The 16,339-nt window shown below is 44.9% G+C and overlaps 1 protein-coding gene across 3 annotated transcripts in view; it reads left to right on the plus strand.

Moving 5' to 3' along the window:
* Window positions 1-16,339, plus strand: part of LOC139380994 (ras-associated and pleckstrin homology domains-containing protein 1-like) — a 140,334-nt gene that overhangs the window by 48,074 nt on the left and 75,921 nt on the right. For 2 of the 3 annotated variants that reach the window (XM_071124217.1, XM_071124215.1), the window contains exon 2: window positions 1,280-1,340. The exons of the other annotated variant lie outside the window; for it this stretch is intronic. The gene's annotated coding sequence lies outside the window, so the exon portion shown is untranslated. The remainder of the gene's footprint in view (window positions 1-1,279; window positions 1,341-16,339) is intronic. 3 annotated transcript variants of the gene reach the window in all.

Genomic DNA, 16,339 nt, shown 5'->3' on the forward strand with positions numbered 1-16,339 from the left:
CTGTCATGGTCCCCTGTTTGTATGTATGTAGCAGACAGAGGTACTGGTCTGTCATGGTCCCCTGTTTGTATGTATGTATGTAGCAGACAGATACTGGTCTGTCATGGTCCCCTGTTTGTATGTATGTATCAGGCAGATACTGGTCTGTCATGGTCCCCTGTTTGTATGTATGTATGTAGCAGACAGATACTGGTCTGTCATGGTCCCCTGTTTGTATGTATGTATGTAGCAGACAGATACTGGTCTGTCATGGTCCCCTGTTTGTATGTATGTATGTAGCAGACAGATACTGGTCTGTCATGGTCCCCTGTTTGTATGTATGTATGTAGCAGACAGATACTGGTCTGTCATGGTCCCCTGTTTGTATGTATGTATGTAGCAGACAGAGATACTGGTCTGTCATGGTCCCCTGTTTGTATGTATGTATGTAGCAGACAGATACTGGTCTGTCATGGTCCCCTGTTTGTATGTATGTATGTAGCAGACAGAGATACTGGTCTGTCATGGTCCCCTGTTTGTATGTATGTATGTAGCAGACAGAAACTGGTCTGTCATGGCCCCTGTTTGTATGTATGTATGTATGTAGCAGACAGATACTGGTCTGTCATGGTCCCCTGTTTGTATGTATGTAGCAGACAGATACTGGTCTGTCATGGTCCCCTGTTTGTATGTATGTATGTAGCAGACAGATACTGGTCTGTCATGGTCCCCTGTATGTGTGTATGTATGTATGTAGCAGACAGATATACTGGTCTGTCATGGTCCCCTGTTTGTATGTATGTATGTAGCAGACACATACAGTAACAGTCAAAAGTTTGGACACACCTACTCATTCAAGGGTTTTTCTTTATTTGTACTATTTTCTACATTGTAGAATAATAGTGAAGACATCAAAACTATGAAATAACACGTGGAATCATGTAGTTACCAAAAAAGTGTCAAACAAATCAAATTATATATTTTTAGAATCTTCAAAATGGCCACCCTTTGCCTTGATGACCGCTTCGCACACTCCCGCGCATTCTCTCAACCAGCTTCATGAGGTAGTCACCTGGAATGCATTTCAGTTAACAGTCTTACCCTTTTTTTTGTATTCGGCACTTGACAGACATTATGCAAATCAAATATGTCTACAGTAACCGTTCGATGTAGCTGAGTCAGCAGAAAGCAGAGTGGGGGGGGGGGGGGGGGAGTGGATTGATATTCAGCGTTGAAACCACATGAATTATTGTTCTGCACTCTGAAATAATGTTATTTCCTTCCTTCTTTTAACCATCAGGGTTGTTTCCTGCCAGGACCTTAGTGGGCGGTGAGCTTGGCTGGCTAGCTATACACCGAAGGTAAGAAAGTAGTACTTATTCTATACTCACTATTCTATACTCACTCGCACACAGACGTTCACACGGACACACACAATCCAACCATGGCCCATCTCTCTCGTACTATTTCCATACCCAGCTGTCACGCCCATATAACTTTGCTCTTTACGGGATATTTCCACTCTGAAGGGTGGAAGGGTAGAATAAGGGTAGAATCATTTGGAGGCTCTTCCTAAAGCCTTAGCCAACCCCACAGTACAGTACACCGAGTCTGTGTTCCAAGTGGCACCCTATTGTCTAGATGGCCCTATGGCACCCTGGGAAAAGTAGTGCGCTATATAGTGACAAGTGTGACATTTGGGATGCATCCCAATAAATGAAATCCCCAACAGAAACAGGGCAGGTCCAGGAACCTCCAGACTCACGCTTTAGATAACTGTTACTGTGGTTTGAAGTGGTGTTGTGTGTGACGCATGGTAACCAGGCTAGACTGCAGTAGTTGGTTTGGTGGGTGTTGCCCTGTGGCTGTGTTCCTGGAAGCAGAGATGAGTGTAGCCGTCTGCCTGGGCCTGGGAAGGACTACTGCTATCACTGACTGGATTGCAGTTCTTCTTAGCTCTCTGCTGTGTTTGTCTGAAGCACCATTGTCATTACTGTTGCCCCAGCCCCCTGACCAGCTTCATACACCCATCAATCCATCCCTAGCCCCCAGAACCGACTCAGGCCTAACCACACCGCCAGACCTCTACAAGGTCAGCACGGGCGTGTGGGTGAACAGGATGCAGGGGAAGCTACAGTAGGAAATCTCCTGTTGTTACTGGAGCCAGAGACTGTTAGGGGACTAGATGCAGGGGAAATCTCCTGTTGTTACTGGAGCCAGAGACTGTTAGGGGACAGGATGCAGGGGAAGCTACAGTAGGAAATGTCCTGTTGTTACTGGAGCCAGAGACTGTTAGGGGACAGGATGCAGGGGAAGCTACAGTAGGAAATCTCCTGTTGTTACTGGAGCCAGAGACTGTTAGGGGACTAGATGCAGGGGAAGCTACAGTAGGAAATGTCCTGTTGTTACTGGGACTAGATGCAGGAGAAGCTACAGTAGGAAATCTCCTGTTGTTACTGGAGCCAGAGACTGTTAGGGGACTAGATGCAGGAGAAGCTACAGTAGGAAATGTCCTGTTGTTACTGGAGCCAGAGACTGTTAGGGGACTAGATGCAGGAGAAGCTACAGTAGGAAATCTCCTGTTGCAACAGGATCATTCCCAGTAACACTACACCTGTTTGGCCTATTATCTAAATAAGTGATAATGCCTGAGAAGCTGTCCCTCAACTTTGTCTCGGACCTCCTAACACCGGCTTCCAGGACCTAACACCCGTGCCAATATGTCCTCCTAACACCGGCTTCCAGGACCTAACACCCGTGCCAGTATATCCTCCTAACACCCGTGCCACTATATGCTCCTAACACTGGCCTCCAGGGCCTAACACCCATGCCAATATATTCTCCTAACACCCGTGCCGATATGTCCTCCTAACACCCGTGCCGATATGTCCTCCTAACACCCGTGCCGATATGTCCTCCTAACACCCGTGCCGATATGTCCTCCAACCACTGGCTTCGAGGGCATTATCACTTTTATACAACGGGTTACCAACATATTTAAATAATGATTTACATATTTTCATTACATTTTATTTTGATTAATTTATTCATACTATTTCATCCTTCCACAAGATATAATCCCGACAAATCTAGGGTTGTCTACCCATGCCGACTGGTTGTTAGTTCCATCAGAGTCGTTCAGTCTTTTAATTTTTTTTTCACTGTATCTGTGGACGTGACTCAGTCGTTTGTTCGAAATGTTCCATTGCCATACTGGCTGGCAACGTTCTTATCCCTTGCCTGCTAGCCATCTACAGCTAACTTACAGTCACGTCAATGTTCTTATCCCTTGCCTGCTAGCCATCTACAGCTAACTTACAGTCACGTCAATGTTCTTATCCCTTGCCTGCTAGCCATCTACAGCTAACTTACAGTCACGTCAACGTTCTTATCCCTTGCCTGCTAGCCATCTACAGCTAACTTACAGTCACGTCAACGTTCTTATCCCTTGCCTGCTAGCCATCTACAGCTAACTTACAGTCACGTCAATGTTCTTATCCCTTGCCTGCTAGCCATCTACAGCTAACTTACAGTCACGTCAATGTTCTTATCCCTTGCCTGCTAGCCATCTACAGCTAACTTACAGTCACGTCAACGTTCTTATCCCTTGCCTGCTAGCCATCTACAGCTAACTTACAGTCACGTCAATGTTCTTATCCCTTGCCTGCTAGCCATCTACAGCTAACTTACAGTCACGTCAAACAGTGTAGACAGAACTACAGTAGCTGTGTTTTGTTTAAGCTGTTTTCTAGAGACATTTTATTTGGATACATTCGTAACAGTGAGCTAATGAGGTGTGATTTCGTCTGTCATAGAAAATGTGCTCTCTCATCATTACACTGTTGTTCAGCGGAGCTAGCCAACAACACAGCTAACACAATCCCTTGAGATTGAAGCTGGAAAGACAGCAAACTAGCTGCACGTAGTTTCGTTTAACCTGTGTTCTTTGTATGTATCCATAAAAATGATGCTGATTCATGATTTTGACCGGCTGAGAAAAGCTGCCTGCCTGTCTGTCTCATCCCAACATGTTCATTACTATGGGACATAATAACCTGCCCAGGGACTGCGGTTGAACATTTGCCAGCTGGCTAAAACCTTTTACTGAAATGTTGATTAATGTCCACTGTCCCTGTAGAAATAAACTCAAACATCTGGAGCTTGAATTTGGATATTGAAACAATGTTGCAAATGTTGGAGGGACAGTTTTTATACATTATGTCCGCTTACACCACGGGTGGGTCTAATCCTGAATTCTGATTGGTTAAAAAAAAAATCACATTCATACATCTATGACGTTAAAATGCATTTTATTTTTTTAAAATTATTTTTTAACCAATCAGAATTCAGGATTAGACCCATCCGTTGTGTAAGGGGTCAGGGAGCATAATAGGCTTTCCATCATGACTCAAACTTCAATCCCAACTAGCAGGTTAGTAAGAATGGCTCACTCTGTGTTCAAGATTGTCCTCCCCCCCTCCCCCATTCAGATTACAACCTCTCACTTTCGGTTATTTCAATATTAAATTATCTCCATATATTGCTTTTTTTTTTTTTTTTAAACAAGCCATAAAAAGCTAGTTGCAATTTCAGATTATTCCACCAGAAAATACAGGAGAAATTTAATTATGGTTAAACTCAAATACGAATTCATGAAACATTATTTTTGGAGAAAGAATTATCAGGATAATTTCTGTAAATGATATCATAAATAGGACTGGTGGAGTTATGTCACACATGCAGTTAGTGCAGACATTTCCATATTTAGCATCTAAAATTACAACCAACTAATTGCATGCAGCATTACTGCAAAAAATGGCAGGTGGAAAGGGGAGAAGGTGAGGAATCTGACCCAAAATGGAGGAGGAAAGGGGAGAAGGTGAGGAATCTGACCCAAAATGGAGGAGGAAAGGGGAGAAGGTGAGGAATCTGACCCAAAATTGAGGAGGAAAGGGGAGAAGGTGAGGAATCTGACCCAAAATGGAGGAGGAAAGGGGAGAAGGTGAGGAATATGACCCAAAATGGAGGAGGAAAGGGGAGAAGGTGAGGAATATGACCCAAAATGGAGGAGGACAGGGGAGAAAGTGAGGAATATGACCCAAAATGGAGGAGGAAAGGGGAGAAGGTGAGGAATATGACCCAAAATGGAGGAGGAAAGGGGAGAAGGTGAGGAATATGACCCAAAATGGAGGAGGACAGGGGAGAAAGTGAGGAATCTGACCCAAAATGGAGGAGGAAAGGGGAGAAGGTGAGGAATCTGACCCAAAATGGCAGGTGGAAAGGGGAGAAGGTGAGGAATCTGACCCAAAATGGAGGAGGAAAGGGGAGAAGGTGAGGAATTTGACCCAAAATGGAGGAGGAAAGGGGAGAAGGTGAGGAATCTGACCCAAAATGGAGGAGGAAAGGGGAGAAGGTGTGGAACATGACCCAAAATGGAGGAGGAAAGGGGAGAAGGTGAGGAATATGACCCAAAATGGAGGAGGAAAGGGGAGAAGGTGAGGAATATGACCCAAAATGGCAGGTGGAAAGGGGAGAAGGTGAGGAATCTGACCCAAAATGGAGGAGGAAAGGGGAGAAGGTGAGGAATATGACCCAAAATGGAGGAGGAAAGGGGAGAAGGTGAGGAATATGACCCAAAATGGAGGAGGAAAGGGGAGAAGGTGAGGAATATGACCCAAAATGGCAGGTGGAAAGGGGAGAAGGTGAGGAATCTGACCCAAAATGGAGGAGGAAAGGGGAGAAGGTGAGGAATCTGACCCAAAATGGAGGAGGAAAGGGGAGAAGGTGAGGAATCTGACCCAAAATGGAGGAGGAAAGGGGAGAAGGTGATGAATATGACCCAAAATGGAGGAGGAAAGGGGAGAATGTGAGGAATCTGACCCAAAATGGAGGAGGAAAGGGGAGAAGGTGAGGAATATGACACAAAATGGCAGGTGGAAAGGGGAGAAGGTGAGGAATCTGACCCAAAATGGAGGAGGAAAGGGGAGAAGGTGAGGAATATGACCCAAAATGGCTAAAGAAAAATAAATATATATAAATATAATACATACCAGTTTCATTTAAGGACAAAACCATTTACAGCTGTACCATACAGTTGGCAAAATAGTTGGGAGGAAATTTTGGATGTACTGATTCCATGGCACATGGTTTATGAACTGATACAAGTTGTTCTATTTAAATTATTATACTAAATTCTTGCGAAGAGACAATCATTTATTTATTTAACCTTTATTTAACCAGGCAAGTCAGTTAAGAACAAATTCTTATTTACAATGGCGGCCTACCAAAAGGCCTCCTGCAAGGACGGGACCCTGGGATATTAAAAAAAATATATAGAAATACAATATAAATATAGGACAAAATGCACATCACAACAAGAGACAGATGGGAGGGGTTGAGGGGAGCTGAAGGACTGGATGGTGTTCAGTGATAGATGGGAGGGGTTGAGGGGAGCTGAAGGACTGGATGGTGTTCAGAGATAGATGGGAGGGGTTGAGGGGAGCTGAAGGATGGGACTGGATGGTGTTCAGAGATAGATGGGATGGGTTGAGGGGAGCTGAAGGACTGGATGGTGTTCAGAGATAGATGGGAGGGGTTGAGGGGAGCTGAAGGACTGGATGGTGTTCAGAGATAGATGGGAGGGGTTGAGGGGAGCTGAAGGACTGGATGGTGTTCAGAGATAGATGGGAGGGGTTGAGGGGAGCTGAAGGCTGGGACTGAAAAACAAAAGATAACTCATGTAAAATATACTGTCTGAAATGTTTATAGTAGAAAGTGGAAGCCTAATTAGGGGAGGGGTGGTAGGGTTAGGGTTAGGGTTAGGGGAGGGGTGGTGGGGTTAGGGTTAGGGGAGGGGAGGAAGGGTTAGGGGACAAGAATAAAGAAGGAACATTTATAAAAATATCCATCTAATCTATCCAATCTATCATCTAATATATCTATCTATGAAAATGATGCAGAAAGATTTTGCAGAAGATTTTGATTGTGGCTTCTATCTGCAATATTAAAGCTGATCTACTTGCTAAAAACATCCAAATCAGATCTTTATGAAGTCAGAATATACAACACAACGAAACACACACACACACACACACACACTACAATGGCTTCTGGGCTCTGCTCTCCGGGATGACGACATGGGGCTGGAGGCAGGAAGTGATGGAATGATGTCATCAGACCCTAAGGACGTTGGCTAATGGAGGGCGGGAAGTCGGCCCGTTTATTCTCCTCGTCCTAGTTGTGTTCACTCGTTCCCCCGTCCTCCCTCATCCCGATTCAGTTCTCTTACATTTCACTGCTGTTCTGCCCTGACTCTGTGGAGGAGTAAGAAGAGAGGTTAACTATCAGTGGGGTTAGAGGGAAAGGCTAGCAGAGTGGGGTTAGAGGGAAAGGCTAGCAGAGTGGGGTTTAGAGGGAAAGGCTAGCAGAGTGGGGTTTAGAGGGAAAGGCTAGCAGAGTGGGGTTAGAGGGGAAGGCTAGCAGAGTGGGGTTAGAGGGGAAGGCTAGCAGAGTGGGGTTAGAGGGGAAGGCTAGCAGAGTGGGGTTAGAGGGAAAGGCTAGCAGAGTGGGGTTAGAGGGGAAGGCTAGCAGAGTGGGGTTAGAGGGGAAGGCTAGCAGAGTGGGGTTAGAGGGGAAGGCTAGCAGAGTGGGGTTAGAGGGGAAGGCTAGCAGAGTGGGGTTAGAGGGGAAGGCTAGCAGAGTGGGGTTAGAGGGGAAGGCTAGCAGAGTGGAGTTAGAGGGGAAGGCTAGCAGAGTGGGGTTAGAGGGGAAGGCTAGCAGAGTGGGGTTAGAGGGGAAGGCTGGCAGAGTGGGGTTAGAGGGGAAGGCTGGCAGAGTGGGGTTAGAGGGGAAGGCTAGCAGAGTGGGGTTAGAGGGGAAGGCTAGCAGAGTGGGGTTAGAGGGGAAGGCTAGCAGAGTGGGGTTAGAGGGGAAGGCTAGCAGAGTGGGGTTAGAGGGGAAGGCTAGCAGAGTGGGGTTAGAGGGAAAGGCTAGCAGAGTGGGATTAGAGGGAAAGGCTAGCAGAGTGTTCTCGCCAGTCCTATGTTTCACCAGTGACTGGCTTTGATGCAGCTCATGGATACGTTCCGCTCTGTTGCGCTGCTCTGGCTCAGTGAATTATGAGTGTCCCAAATGGATCCCTATTTCCTGTGTTGCTCTACTTTAGACCAGAGCCCTAGGGGGAATACGGTGCCACTACTTTAGACCAGAGCCCTAGGGGGAATACGGTGCCACTACTTTAGACCAGAGCCCTAGGGGGAATACGGTGCCATTTGGAAGGGAGGAAACTGGGAACAATAACCTGGCAGAGACAGGCTAGCTAGCAGAGTGGGGCCTTGCCTTTTCGTGTTGGTTGGATAAACTTCAGCTCCATCAAAACTAATTCATGCCCGGGGTTCAGCCTGACTGAGTTGGCTCTGGAGCGCTCCTGGCTGGCTGGTAGGCTAATGTGGCCCATTATTGTGTGGACATTAGTCATATTTGTGTTTACTTCGGCTAGGGAGAGCACAACCATGTCAATCAGTTTGTCTGACGGCATACTGGAGTGGTATTGAACAAGTGGCATTAGCCTTTGAAGGCCAGGCAGAGGAAGTGATATTGAACCAGCTGAACTACAATGCATGTACACAGAGTGTACAAAACATTAGGAACACCTTTCGCCCTCAGAACAGCCTCAATTCGTCAAGTTTCTCGTATGTTTCAAGAATGGTCCACCTCCCAAAGGACATCCAGCCAACTGGACACAACTGTGGGAAGCATTGGAGTCCATATGGGCCAGCATCCCTGTGGAACGCTTTCAACACCTTATAGAGTCCATGCCCTGACGAATTGAGGCTGTTCTGAGGGCAAAAGGGGGGGGGGGATGCTACTCAATATTAGGAAGGTGTTCCTAATGTTTTGTATGCGGTGTCTGTCTGAACTGAAGGCCTTGCCCGTCAGAGAGGTTTAGGTTGAGACAGTGTTACAGTATTGAATCCGGTAGTCATCTGAAGGCAGAGAGAGGCAAGGAGAGGGCTGAGGCGTTGACAAAGTGGTATCGAACCAGCTTCTACAGTACATGTATGTCTGAACGTCTCACCAGGCAGCGACAGGAAAGGGGTTTAGTGGCTTTCGATTTCTGGGAATAACTGGTGTCCTTGAGACAGTGGAGGAGACAGATTCACCTCTGTACCCTATACTACAAGGCCAAGGACTTCTGTAGTGTGTGGGGGACATTTTTCCACAGTTTCGATCTTGTCTCATTGCTACAACTCCCCAACGGCGAAGGTCGAGTCATGCGTCCTCTGGTACGACCCCACAAACCTTCTTAACACCCATCTGCTTAACCCGGAAGCCAACTGCACCATTGGTTCGAAGGAAACACCGTTTAGCCTGCAGGCACCCGGTTCGCCACAAGGAGTCGCTAGAGCGTGATAAACAAGTAAACCCCCCCCACCCCACCAAACCCTCCCCTAATCTGGACGGCGCTGGGCCTATTGTGCCCCGCCCTATGGGGACTCCTGGTCACAGCCGGTTGTGACACCGCCTGGGATCGAACCCTGGTCTGTAGCGACGCCACAAGCACTGCGATGCAGTGTCTTAGACCGCTGCACCACTCGGGAGGTCTTTATTAGGGTAGCCTAGTGGTTAGAGCGTTGGACTAGTAACCGGAAGGTTGCAAGTTCAAACCCCCGAGCTGACAAGGTATAAATCTGTCGTTCTGCCCCTGAACTGGCAGTTAACCCACTGTTCCTAGGCCGTCATTGAAAATAAGAATTTGTTCTTAACTTACAATTCAATTAAAATAAAGTGCATGTTTTATGGAGAACAATGGAGAGTTGATAAAATAAATTTGAATGCACAGAGTAACTCCCTGCAATATTCATGTGTAAGTTACTCTGGTCCTTGCCCTGCATCAGTGAGAGAAAATACACTTTGTCTCCTGCTTTGAACTTTGGCACAGATGATATGAGAGAAACTCTGAGACACGGGTGCAGGTGTTCATTGGTGAGCCTGGTGCAGGTGTTCATTGGTGAGCCTGGTGCAGGTGTTCATTGGTGAGCCTGGTGCAGGTGTTCATTGGTGAGCCTGGTGCAGGTGTTCATTGGTGAGCCTGGTGCAGGTGTTCATTGGTGAGCCTGGTGCAGGTGTTCATTGGTGAGCCTGGTGCAGGTGTTCATTGGTGAGCCTGGTGCAGGTGTTCATTGGTGAGCCTGGTGCAGGTGTTCATTGGTGAGCCTGGTGCAGGTGTTCATTGGTGAGCCTGGTGCAGGTGTTCATTGGTGAGCCTGGTGCAGGTGTTCATTGGTGAGCCTGGTGCAGGTGTTTGTTTTGAAAAAAGCTAATTGCGGAGAAGGCTGATTTGACAACTGCATGTGGTCAGGATGTGTAGTGCCAGTTTCTGAGAAAAAAAACACCAGAGAACAGGAACCATCTTTCCCCAGAAAGTGACAAGGTCACAATCTGAAGATCTGTTCTGCTTCCTCTTGACAACTTTGTTGACCGAGATGGTCCTGGATGAGCAGCAGCTGGTGTCTAACAACAGTGAAGTCATCAAAGGGCACCTTGACGTTATCCGTCAGCTTCTGGATGAAATCAACACGGTTTGGAACATGTTCGTCTTTGAAGATTGGTAATCCTGGACTGCTGCTATCATATCGCAGAACTGCTATCATATTGCAGAACTCTGAGTTAGAAAGTCCCACTAGACATTTCCATGCTAAACATACTGGGTTAGCCCCATGCTAAACATACTGGGTTAGCCCCATGCTCAACATACTGGGTTAGCCCCATGCTAAACATACTGGGTTAGCCCCGTGCTCAACATACTGGGTTAGCCCCATGCTCAACATACTGGGTTAGCCCCGTGCTCAACATACTGGGTTAGCCCCGTGCTCAACATACTGGGTTAGCCCCGTGCTCAACATACTGGGTTAGCCCCGTGCTCAACATACTGGCTTAGCCCCATGCTCAACATACTGGGTTAGCCCCGTGCTCAACATACTGGGTTAGCCCCATGCTCAACATACTGGGTTAGCCCCGTGCTCAACATACTGGGTTAGCCCCGTGCTCAACATACTGGGTTAGCCCCGTGCTCAACATACTGGGTTAGCCCCATGCTCAACATACTGGGTTAGCCCCGTGCTCAACATACTGGGTTAGCCCCATGCTCAACATACTGGGTTAGCCCCGTGCTCAACATACTGGGTTAGCCCCATGCTCAACATACTGGGTTAGCCCCATGCTCAACATACTGGGTTAGCCCCATGCTCAACATACTGGGTTAGCCCCATGCTAGATCAATGTGATGTTGGACTCTCCAGTGCATGATAAAGCTAGTGTACACATGCCTCTACTGGATATTGATTGCACACACCCAGTTGATTCAATTCTGAAATATCCAGAGAATAATTTCTCTCTCTCTCCATTACTGTAAGTGCACCATGTCTGACTCGTTGGTCTAAGTGCATTATGATCTACAGCTTGTCAATAACAAACTCAGGCTTTTCCTTTCTATACGACTAGAGTCCTACTGTGTTTCTGTGACTGTTTTGGTTTAGACTTACATGATACATGGGCACCTGATGACAGGACCTGTATACACCTACACCATTTTTACACCTAAGCTGTGTTCGAATACTCATACTAACCCCACTAACTGTACTATTTGTGATGGAAATTCAGTATATAGTATGCTTATTGGTCATAGTATGGATATAGTTAGTATGGATATAGTTAGTATGGATATAGTTAGTATGCTTATTGGTCATAGTATGGATATAGTTAGTATGGATATAGTTAGTATGCTTATTGGTCATAGTATGGATATAGTTAGTATGGATATAGTTAGTATGGATATAGTTAGTATGCTTATTGGTCATAGTATGGATATAGTTAGTATGGATATAGTTAGTATGGATATAGTTAGTATGGATATAGTTAGTATGGATATAGTTAGTATGGATATAGTTAGTATGGATATAGTTAGTATGGATATAGTTAGTATGGATGTAGTTAGTATGCTTATTGGTCATAATATGGATATAGTTAGTATGGATATAGTTAGTATGCTTATTGGTCATAGTATGGATATAGTTAGTATGGATATAGTTAGTATGCTTATTGGTCATAGTATGGATATAGTTAGTATGGATATAGTTAGTATGCTTATTGGTCATAGTATGGATATAGTTAGTAGGCCAAAAGTTCCCGGATGTTGTACTGCACAAACCAAAATCTAAACTATACGATGGATGGATGGAATGCGATGGAAACTATTTCTGTTCTTTGTGGGCCCATAATGCAGTTCTTCAGAAAATGGCCGTGGCTTCACAACATTTTCCGATTTATTCATCCGAAGTCTGACGAGAGCGGATACAAATTCATTGCTTTAACTGATTGACAAATGTTTAAAAAATGTTGAGCAATGTAATGACTTTTCAAATAAGTTACCTTACACGTTTATGTTGGCTGACAATTTGTTAGCTACGCTGTCCTTAGGCACCGCGTAGCATATCATTACAGCAGTTGCTTCTATATACCGGTATGTTAGCTACGCTGTCCTTAGGCACCGCGTAGCATATCATTACAGCAGTATGTTAGCTAACTGTCCTTTTGAATTAATTACTTCAAAATCATACAATGTGATTTTCTGGATTTTTGTTTTAGATTCCGTCTCTCACAGTTGAAGTGTACCTATCATAAAAATTACAGACCTCTACATGCTTTGTAAGTAGGAAAACCTGCAATATCGGCAGTGAATCAAATACTTGTTCTCCCCACTGTACATGTATGTGTTATTATACAACACAGAACTATAGGAAGCTGTTTTTTGTTTTGTCTGTATTGTCAAGGAGTTTGTGCTGGTTTAAAAATAGTCAAATATACAGTAGTTGAAAAAAAGATGAACTGAACAGCAGCATTGGATGACCAAGCCAGCCATCCTCCATACCATTTCCACAGTTCTTGGCAACCGTCCAATAGGAATTGAGGTTATGTTTCTTCCCCTGTCCTCGTCCTGCTACATTTGCTACAGACAAACCACTGTCCGCAGGGTCGACAGAAAGCATATGTTTCCAGTATTTTTAAACCTAACTTGCGTTTCCCTTGAAAAAACGTTTGTGGGGACTCCTCAGGCATCTTTTCATGCTGGCTACATTAGGAGGCTGGCGGGCGGAGGGAGGGAGTCTGGCCAACTTCTGCTGAGCTAGTTTTGAGTGTTTACTTCCTTCATTCCATATATTGCGTTTGCTCCCTCTACTTCTCGTTCTCTCTCGCTTTTCTTGTGGCAACAGGTCACAAATATTGCTGCTGGGATGGCACACTGTGGTATTTCACCGAGTAAATATGGGAGTTTATCAAAATTGGGTTTGTTTTCAAATTCTTTGTGGGTCTGTGTAATCTGAGGGAAATAAATGTCCTCTCTGTCAACTGGGTTTATTTTCAGCAAACTGAACATGTAAATATTTGTATGAACATAAGATTCTACAACTGAGACATAAACTGAACAAGTTCCACAGACATGTGACTAACAGAAATGGAATAATGTGTCCCTGAACAAAGGGGGGGGTCAAAATCAAAAGTAACAGCAGTCAGTATGTGGTGTGGCCACCAGCTGCGTTAAGTACTGCAGTGCATCTCATGGACTGCACCAGATTTGCCGGTTCTTGCTGTGAGATGTTACGACACTGTTCCACCAAGGCATCTGCAAGTTCCCAGACATTTCTGGGGGGAATGGCCCTAGCCCTCACCCTCCGATCCAACAGGTCCCAGACGTGCTCAATGGGATTGAGATCCGGGCTCGTCACTGGCCATGGCAGAACACTGACATTCCTGTCTTGCAGGAAATCACGCACAGAACGAGCAGTATGGCTGGTGGCATTGTCATGCTGGAGGGTCATGTCAGGATGAGCCTGCAGGAAGGGTACCACATGAGGGAGGAGGATGTCTTCCCTGTAATGCACAGCGTTGAGATTGCCTGCAATGACAACAAGCTCAGTCCGATGATGCTGTGACACACCGCCCCAGACCATGATGGACCCTCCACCTCCAAATCGATCCCGCTCCAGAGTACAGGCCTCGGTGTAATTCCTTCGATGATAAACGCAAATCCGACCATCACCCCTGGGGAGACAAAACTGCGACTCGTCAGTGAAGAGCACTTTTTGCCAGTCCTGTCTGGTCCAGCGACGGTGTGTTTGTGCCCATAGGCGACGTTGTTGCCGGTGATGTCTTGTGACGACCTGCCTGACAACAGGCCTACAAGCCCTCAGTCCAGCCTTTCTCAGCCTATTGCGGACAGTCTGAGCACTGACGGAGGGATTGTACGTTCCTGGTGTCACTCAGGCAGTTGTTGTTGCCATCCTGTGCCTGTCCCGCAGGTGTGATGTTCAGATGTACCGATCCTGTGCAGGTGTTGTTACACGTGATCTGCCACTGCGAGGACGATCAGCTGTCCGTCCTGTCTCCCTGTAGGGCTGTCTTAAGCGTCTCACAGTACAGACATGGCAATTTATTGCCCTGGCCACATCTGCAGTCCTCATGCCTCCTTGCAGCATAACTAAAGCACGCAGATGAGCAGGGACACGGGGATCTTTCTTTTGGTGTTTTTCAGAGTCCATAGAAAGGCCTCTTTAGCGTCCTACGTTTTCATATCTGTGACCTTAATTGCCTACTGTCTGTAAGCTGTTAGTGTCTTAATCCCCACCATTGTGTCACTGAGTTGTCATAATGCTTCAGCAAATGTACATTATCCCAGGGGGCGTTGGTAGACACAATGTAAGTAACCTAATTAATGTCCCTCTAATTGACCTGAAGGCCTCTGATGATCCTACAACTAGTGTATGCAGCAGTCATGTGCCTATGAAGCAGATGTACACTGTTAGCACTGAGGCGGTGTGCCCTAGTAGGACGTCCACTGTGAGCAGCTCACCCTGCACTAACATACATAACATGAGAATATCTACTTCTGATAAGCTTCCCTGTAAAGCAATGAAAACAAGTAAGCATCCAAGAGGAAACGTTTTCAAAATAACCTTAACATATGTAGCTTAAGAAACAAGGTTCGTGAAATGGATGTCTACAAAACAAAAAAAATAAACAATTGGCTGATTTCTTTTGATTTTCCCATGATGTCAAGCAAAGAGACACTGAGTTTGAAGGTAGGCCTTGAAATTGACTCAAATGATGTCAATTAGCCTATCAGAAGCTTCTAAAGCCATGACATCATTTTCTGTAATTTTCCAAGCTGTTTAAAGGCACAGTCAACTTAGTGTATGTAAACTTCTGACCCACTGGATTTGTGATACAGTGAATTATAAGTGAAATAATCTGTCTGTAAACAGTTGTTGGAAAAATGACTTGTGTCATGCACAAAGTAGATGTCCTAACCGACTTGCCAAAATTATAGTTTAACAAGAAATATGTGAGGTGGTTAAAAAACATGTTTTAATGACTCCAACCTAAGTGTATGTAAACTTCCAACTGAAACTATATACACATGTATTTAGTACTGTAGATATGTGGTAGTGGTGGTTTAGGGGCCTGTGTTGTGAATTCTGTAATGAGTGTATTGTAATGTTTTAAAATGTTATAACTGCCTTAACTTTGCTGCACCCCAGGAAGAGTAGCTGCTGCCTTGGCTCTCCCGCTTGCACGCTCTCTCTCTCTCTTTCTCCCTATCTTTCTCTCTTTCTCCCTCTCTCTCTCTCCCTCTCTCCCTCTCTCCCTCTCTCCCTCTCTCCCTCTCTCCCTCTCTCTCTCTCTCTCTCTCTCTCTCTCTCTCTCTCTCTCTCTCTCTTTCTCTCTTTCTCTCTTTCTCTCTTTCTCTCTTTCTCTCTTTCTCTCTTTCTCTCTTTCTCTCTTTCTCTCTTTCTCTCTTTCTCTCTTTCTCTCTTTCTCTCTTTCTCTCTTTCTCTCTTTCTCTCTCTCTCTCTCTCTCTCTTTCTCTCTTTCTCTCTTTCTCTCTCTCTCTCTCAAATTCAAATTCAAGCTGCTTTATTGGCATGAAAAACATTGTGTCAATATTGCCAAAGCAACAATGTATACAATATACATTGTAACAAAATTATAAATGGTAGCAATTAATAATATAAAATGGTAGTAAATAATAATACAAAAATAATAATATAAAATGGTAGTAAATAATAATACAAAAATAATAATATAAAATGGTAGTAAATAATAATACAAAAATAATAATATAAAATGGTAGTAAATAATAATACAAAAATAATAATATAAAATGGTAGTAAATAATAATACAAAAATAAATACAAAAATAATAACAATAAAATGGTAACAGTCTACAGTAAACATTAATAATTATAGTAATAACAATAATAGTAATAATAAGTAAGTTACTGTTTACTATGCAGATGTTATT

This window comes from Oncorhynchus clarkii, chromosome 22 (genome assembly GCF_045791955.1).
Source record: "Oncorhynchus clarkii lewisi isolate Uvic-CL-2024 chromosome 22, UVic_Ocla_1.0, whole genome shotgun sequence".
Classification (NCBI taxonomy): Eukaryota; Metazoa; Chordata; class Actinopteri; order Salmoniformes; family Salmonidae; genus Oncorhynchus; species Oncorhynchus clarkii.